Here is a 7,990-nt window from a genome sequence, read left to right on the forward strand (position 1 = left end):
TTAGGAATATGTATGTATATATCAGAACATATGTGCATGCAATAAATCTCAGGAAAAAAAGACAGTGAGAAGAGATGTATTGGACAGTTTGGAGGGAGTAGGGGAAGGGAGAAAAGTAATGAAATTACAATCACAAAAAAAATAACAGCAACAATTAATTTATATTTTCAAATGTAAATCTCAGGTTACATTTAAAATTGTAGAAAATATAGTCATTGTTTCATAATAAAAATGAAACAAGGTGTGTGTGGAGGTGGGGGTCAAAGTATCAGGTATCTGGAGGGGACCAGAGAGAAGTACAGAGGGTCAAACAATCGAATAAATATATGTAGCAGTGGGGGATGAGGAACTGGGAATAACAACTGGAGGGTCCAGACACCAGGGAAACAGAGGCTTCCAGAACCCAACTGGGATGACTTTAACCCAACTGTGCAAGGAGGGGGAGAAAGAACCTGTGACGGACACCACCTCCAGTAGACAGGCATGGTCCTCGGTTGAGGGGGCCACCAACCCATCTCAAAGTTTTTAATCCAGAAATGTTCCTCCCTGTCCAAGGGAAGAACAGGGACAAATAAATGGAGCAGAGACTGAAGGAATGGCCATCCATGGATTGATCCACCTGGGGATCCGTCCTGTCTGCAGTCATGAAACCCTGTCATTGCTGCCATTGCCAAGAGGAGCTTGCAGACAGGAACTTAGTATGTCTATTCCCTGGGAGGTTCTGCCAGCATCTGACCGATGCAGATGTGGATACTTGGAGCCATCCATCAGACTGAGCTCAGGGACGCCAGTGGGAGAGCTGACAGAAGGACTGGAGGAGCAGAGGGGGATTGCAACCCCATAAGAAGAACAAAATCATTGGCTGGCCTGACCACCCAATGCTCCCAGGGACTAGACCACCAACCATGGAGTGTACAGGGAGGCATCCATGACTCCTGATACATAAGTAGCAGAGGATGTCTTTGTCTGCCATCAATGGGAGGGGAGGACCTTGCTCCTGTGGAGGTTTGACGCCCCAGCGTATGGGAGATATTGGAGGGGTGGGACAGGAAAGGGTGAGAGGGAACACTCTCATAGAGACAAAGGGGAGGGAGGAGAGAGCAGATGTGGGATGGGGGTTTGTGGAAGGGTAACCCTGGGAGGTAAGTGATATATCATTTAAGATGTAAACAAATGGAATGATTAATAAAAAACAAAAATAAAAAATAAAACTTTTATATCTCAAGTTCATCAATCTTTTGAACATTGATCTCTAACACACATGGCACACACATATATACACATACATCATATACATACATATACACAGACATCATATACATACATATACACATATATACATAAACATATATACATAAACATATATACATAAACATATATACATAAACATACATACACACACATATATACATATATATATATACATACACACACACACACACACACATATATATATATATATATATATATATATATATATATATATATATATCCTCTATAGAAACCTGGTGATTTTTTTCAATCTCAAAGCAGAACATCAGTGGGTATAAAAAGGCTAATATTTTAAATATCTGAAAATACAACTATCCTAATGCATTATAACTCTGCAAAGTGTATATCAAATGAAATCCTATGATGAGCACAAGTTTGATTACTTTTGAAGGGAAATGACAATAGGAGCCAAAATTTTTGAAGTGAAGTGACAATAGGAGCCAAATTTTTCCAGTCCTTTTAGGTTTAAACACCTGCAATATATTCCAACAGCTAAGAACAGAATGAGACCAAAGCAAATATGGAGCCCCATGTGATCATTTTCAGCATTATAATTTCCTGTGAAATTTGAGTGATTTGCAAAACTGTGATAGATTTCCCTGAATAAGATGATGGCAAAAGCTTTGTAGATTCAAAAATAGTTTTGCTGAGGCAATGAGAAGTAATATCCTATCAGATTAGATGCTGTGTATGTTTCACAGAGCAAAAAGAAAGCCAAGAAAGGCTGGGAAAGAATTCTCATCTGACCATTTCAAAGTGCTCGCTCCTCTTATTTCCAGACAAGTTTATTTTATTTCCATTGTTTCCTCTCCTTTCTATTCTTTCACATCACTCTCATTTCTCTCTTCGCTCTTCTGGGTATTGATCTCAGGCCTTTGCTTCTAGTAGGTAAGGAATCGCTTATTAATCTATATACTCAATTTCATCCTTTATCTTCCTAGTTAATAGTGTGACTTTTAGCAAAAAATAGTTTTGCTTACAATAGAATCATCTGTAAATAACAATTTGTAAAGTTTAAATCTTTTTTTACCTTATTTAAAATGGTTAATTTTTATTGGATTCTTTTTAAAAATTATATTTCAACTGTTATCCCCTTAAGGGAATCAGAGAATTTCAGAGCCCAAAAAAGGTAAGGAATTGCCCACTGACTGAGAACTGATCCTAGGAGTGGAGATAATTTAGGTAAAAATCATTTAGAGTCCTCAAATACTAAGTTCATCGTGTCATGGTTATTATCTGAAAGCTCACACTGATTAATCCCCTTTAATGTTTTCTATAGTCATTATCCCTTGTTTCTGATCATATCATAATAAGAAACCATCTCCTGGAAGATCTGACTCAGTTCCTTGGGTTATACAAGCCATGATGATATACTGGCATGCAAATAGTTATTGATGTACCCAATTTACTTAGCAGATTGTTGAAAGGTGATAAGAATGATTGAATAACACTTAAAGAATATATAATGTTCTCACTATATGCACAGAAATTTTATATTTCTTCAGGGTGAATATTCATATTCTGTGAAGTCGACTGAAGTCCCATCTTTATTACTAATAGCATAGCACATTTATACATAAATTGAACATGGCAAATACATGTAGAAATGGAAACTAAACTTTGAAATGAGTTTTTTTGACTATCTGTGGCAGTCATTTATCACAATACTGTACTTTATGAAAAGCCTATTTTATATAATTTCAGTATTTATAGTTGTGATATACTTATAAGGCTTCAATTTAAGTGTGAAATGTACTACTTCACCATGAGTGGAACCAGAATTCCAGTTATACTAGGTAATGTATACAGGGATAGATTTTTACAAAATTTGTAGCAAAATGAATGATTTTTATCAATTATAAGTTGGAAAGTTTTCAAATATAGTATTTTACTTCTTTTAAGAGTTCTAAGAATGTACTGATTTGCAAAATGAGTAAGACTCAGATTGTAGTTTGGCCCTAAATAGTTAATCTTTGTCCCAAGTAAGTCTTCAACCATGTGCTCAATGAAAATTAACTGGAAAGAAATAGCTGCAGCAGTCCTTTCTTGGATAGCCATGAGATACAGAATCCAAGTCCCGGCATTTAAATGCAAGACTACCTGAGAAAAGGCTTTCCTGTCATTTTGTGTTTTCTCAGCCTTAAAATTAAGACCTTTTAAAAATTAAAACAAAATTCAAAGCTATTAACAAAAGCCAGAGTAAGCTGTAACAACTAGAGAAAATATAACTGACTATCTTGGAGGGAGAAGTCACACGCAAAAAATTATTAAAAAAATTTTAAAAATTCCTTAAAGGCACTAATAAATGGAAAATCTATGAGGAACCTATAATACTATGCAGTAGGTAAAATTACTGCTTATGGTTAAGTGACTATTAGATATATTCCAAGGAGACAGAAGCTTCTAAAATCTATGGAGGACAAAGGAGAGATCACAACTATATAATTATTTTTTTCAGCTTTCAAGGCCATGGGATTTTCTTGCTTGCACAAGCAAATTAACATTCAATAATTAGGCTGTATTGAAAATTTTAATTCACTGACAAATCTTATGTTGTTCAGAACAGGCAAAAACATATCTATTTTGGCTCTAATTATGTCGAGCATTTTTAGCACCTTTATACAATACATAAAGTAAATGTAAAAGAGAGATGCTTTATTCATTCAGCTGAAGGCTTAATTAGGACTCAATTCTATGGGACATTTAATAAAGATTTTATCTCATTCATCCTTTTTTTCTAATGACAGTGACTTGAAAATTATATATGATTGTGGGTAACTATTTATGGAACTGTGTATTTCCTATATTTTAATTACATCCAGAGTAGGGGTTAATATTATATTAAATATGTAGCTTTTTATTTGAATCTAGTATCAGATTTTCTCTCATGATTTAGATTCCTTTTAGGATATTCTCATTTGAGATATTTTCTCTTTCCTACCTCTTGGTCTATAGAACATTATTCTTTTGGTTACTTTAAAAGCATTTAGAAAATAGGGAAAGAAGTAATTTTTTGAAGCCATAAGCAGAAGCTTCTGATAAAATATATTAATATGGTAAATAAGAACATGTCAGTCATTTTCTGTTTCCCAGTGAGTGGGTATGGTTCTTATTTAATTTGTCTCAGTCCTTTACTCTGTGACCTAGTATATCTATAGGATGACCAGAACCTGCTAAAACCAAATATACACTGAAGACAGCCAGAAGCATCTTATGGTAACACCATTTTCTTTTCTGTTACATTCACTCGTGCTCCTCTTATTCAAAAACAAGGATCGGTTATCATTTCTTTGTTTGAATAGCAAAGAATTTGGTGATATAGTTCCAAAAAAGTAAGACTATATTCATTTTCTCCATGTGAACCATATTTATGTCAAGCATAATTATGCCTATTAAAAGGAATAACTTGCTAAGATCTTATAAAAACTAATTCTTTACATCTGTAAAATAAATTTGACCCAATTTAAAATATCATAATTTTTTTAAAAAAATAATTGTCCCATATTACCTCAGGATTAAGATGAAACGATACTCTGCAGAGTTGAAACAATGCATTGGTAGTATTTTTAATACTACCAATAACAAGAAATAGTTTCATAAGATTCTTTAACCAGTAAATGCTTGGGAAAGGATGCGTTGTAATCCATCAAATTGTAGATGCATGCTCACTGGGTGGAAAAATAGAACCCTTAGTTCTGCTCATAAAATTCACTTTCCATATCAGAATAGAAATAGAAAGATTTTTTAGAGTTCTAAATATAAAATATCTTAGATTTAGAGAATTCTTCTGGTAATATATGCAGTGAAGAACATTACTAGACATTAGAAAACAATAGACTTCTATCAATCAACAGCTATTTGAATGTGAATAGCTTTTAAGGAAACCTTGGATATTCTTTTCTCTTTCACTGACATTGATGCTAATTAAGTATCATAATTTAATAAAACCCCTAGACGATTGACATTTGTACAATTATTCTTCACATGGCACATAGATTGGATCCTCAGAAACTGAATTTCAGACAAATCCTTATGCTCTTAGAACTCTGACACCAGTTTGGCTCCCATTATATTACCAACCATAATGGCAGAAAATAAATGAATAAGACAGGTTTCAACACCAATTTTTCTTTACTCAACTGAGGAGTTTACATAGAATAATGGGGTTACCATTAACTCTGGAATGGAATGCCCAGAGTTCAGGAAGAAATATATTGAAAAAATACCAATTTATAATGCATTTCCATGCATTTCTAATTTTAAATGAATTTTGATTTATTCTGTATCAGACTAATGTCTTTGTTTGAATATATTCCAATCTGCCCACCAATTGTCTCACTAGAGAAACCATATCCCCACTTTTGATGTCGTTATTTCAAAGATAAATTTTTGGGTATAGAATCCATGAGTAAAGATAATCCATTTTTTTGTTTGGCATATTAGAACATAGAACAGGATATGGTCATCTTCATTCTATGGTAATGTAGAAAAATAATAAAAAATCAGCTATATAATGTTTAAAACTTGAAACACTAATGTATACAAACTTACTGTCCAGAGAATAGAAAAAATGATTAGGTAAACCTTTGTCTTAGTGAAGCTTTTGCTGCTGTGAAGAGACAACATGAACAAGGCAGCTCTTTATTTTTATTGCTTATTTTATGTACTTACATTTTAAATGTTTCCTCTTTCCCAGTTCCCTCCTCTCCCATATCTCTTCCCCTGCTTCTATGAGGATGCTTTCACTGCCACCCACCCACTCCCGCCTCACTACCCTGCCATGCCCCTACACTGGGGAATCAAGCCCTCAGAGGACCAAGGGCTTCTTGTCCTATTGATGCCAGACAATGCTATCCTCTGCTACATACATGGCTGGAGCCATGGGTCCCTCTATGTGTACTCTTTGGTTAGTGATTTAGTCCCTGGGAGCTCTGAGGGGTCTGCTTGGTTGATATTGTTATTCTTCCTATAGGGTTGCAAACCCCTTCAGCTCCTTCAGTTTTTTCTAACTCCTACATTGGGGTCCCCGTGCTCAGTCTGATGGTTAGCTGCAACCATCCTCGTCTGTATCAGTAATGCTCTGTCAGAGCCTCTCAGGAGGTAGCTATATCAGGCTCCTGTCAGCAAGCACTTCTTGGCATCAGCAATAGTGACTAGTGGCTGCATATGGGCTGGATCCCCTGGTCGGGCAGTCTCTGGATGTCATTTCCTTCAGCACAACATTTAATTGGGGCTGGCTTACAAGTTAAGAGTTTCAGTTCATTATAGTCAAGGCAAGAGCATGACAGTACCCAGGCAGGCATGGTGCAAGTAGAGTGGAGAGTTCTATATCTGCATCTCAAGGCTGCTAGTGGAAGACTCACTTCCAGGCAGCTAGGAGTAGGGTCGCAAAGCCCACAGGCGAAGTGACATATCTACTCCAACAAAGCCACACCTACTCCAACAAGGCCACATCTCCAAAGAGTGCCACTCCATGGGCTAAGCATATACACACTATCACACCCTCATTGCTTACTCTTCTACAATAACACAGCAAGGAGTTTTTGGAATAACTTGTAGATGTGCAATTAGCATTTGTTCATTGTAAAAGGAAAAGGAACAATTAAACTTGAAAAGAATAAAAATGGGGGAGTAAATTGCACACAGTAATATTAAAGATTTTGCAATTATACTTGTGCATATATATGTGTAGGTGTGAAGAAGGCCCATGGTGTGTGTGTGTGTGTGTGTGTGTGTGTGTGTGTGTGTGTGTGTGTATAATTAAAAAGAGGCATACTATTTTTATACTTTAGAGTTCTGAAAATTAGTGCTAAATATGTATTTCAAAAGCACCTAATTATTACCCCAAAATTTAAGATTCTTTACCTCATAATTAAACAGTTGATACTGAAATTTAATAATTATGGATAAATATAATTTTATAAATAATAAAATGGATCAATACCTCAACCTTTTTAGCAGAATTTTTCACTAAATGAAAATTTAGGATGATGTAGATAAAAGTATACATATGTTTTAAAAAATGATAACAAATCACCCTTAATAATATTACATAGAAAAGAAAAAGAAAAAATATTTAGCATATTTAAATTAATTTTATTTAACAATATTGTGTTCTTTTATATAAAATAAGCAAATGTAGGTTAAGTGATGCTGTCACACTTTGATTCTAGTGCACTTTGAATATTTCATTTAAGCATAACCTTTAAATTCAACCTTTATGTCTCACGTTGGAAGAATTCATTTGTCAATTAACTGAATGCCTTTATTCAAAACTAAAACCAATGAATCAGAAGTATGTGAGAATTTATATCATATCAAAACATACCTGCTAAAGTGACATTACCTATAATTTCCAAATCATTTTAATACTCCCAAGATCAGCTCCCCTTGACTAAACCTGTGATTCCAAAGCACCATCTGTCACAGTCTGGATTTAAGATTTCGAGATGGCAGAAGCTTTCGTTATGGATTTCAGATCATGGTACATTGGATCGACTTTATCCTTCATGACAGACAGTGCAACAGATGATGCCAACATCTTCAAGGATCAATCATTGGCATTTGGGGCTTGTGGATATACATCCCCATCTATTACATATGACTTATCAAAACTCACAATGAAAATGACCTTTCATACTATTTTTATCAAAAATTATCCCTTTCCATAATTCAGTATAGTACTGCTGCTTATCAGAAAATCTTCTCATCCGATCAT

The sequence above is a fragment of the Rattus norvegicus genome, chromosome 5 (genome assembly GCF_021556685.1).
Source record: "Rattus norvegicus strain SHRSP/BbbUtx chromosome 5, alternate assembly SHRSP_T2T, whole genome shotgun sequence".
In the NCBI taxonomy this organism is placed as follows: domain Eukaryota; kingdom Metazoa; phylum Chordata; class Mammalia; order Rodentia; family Muridae; genus Rattus; species Rattus norvegicus.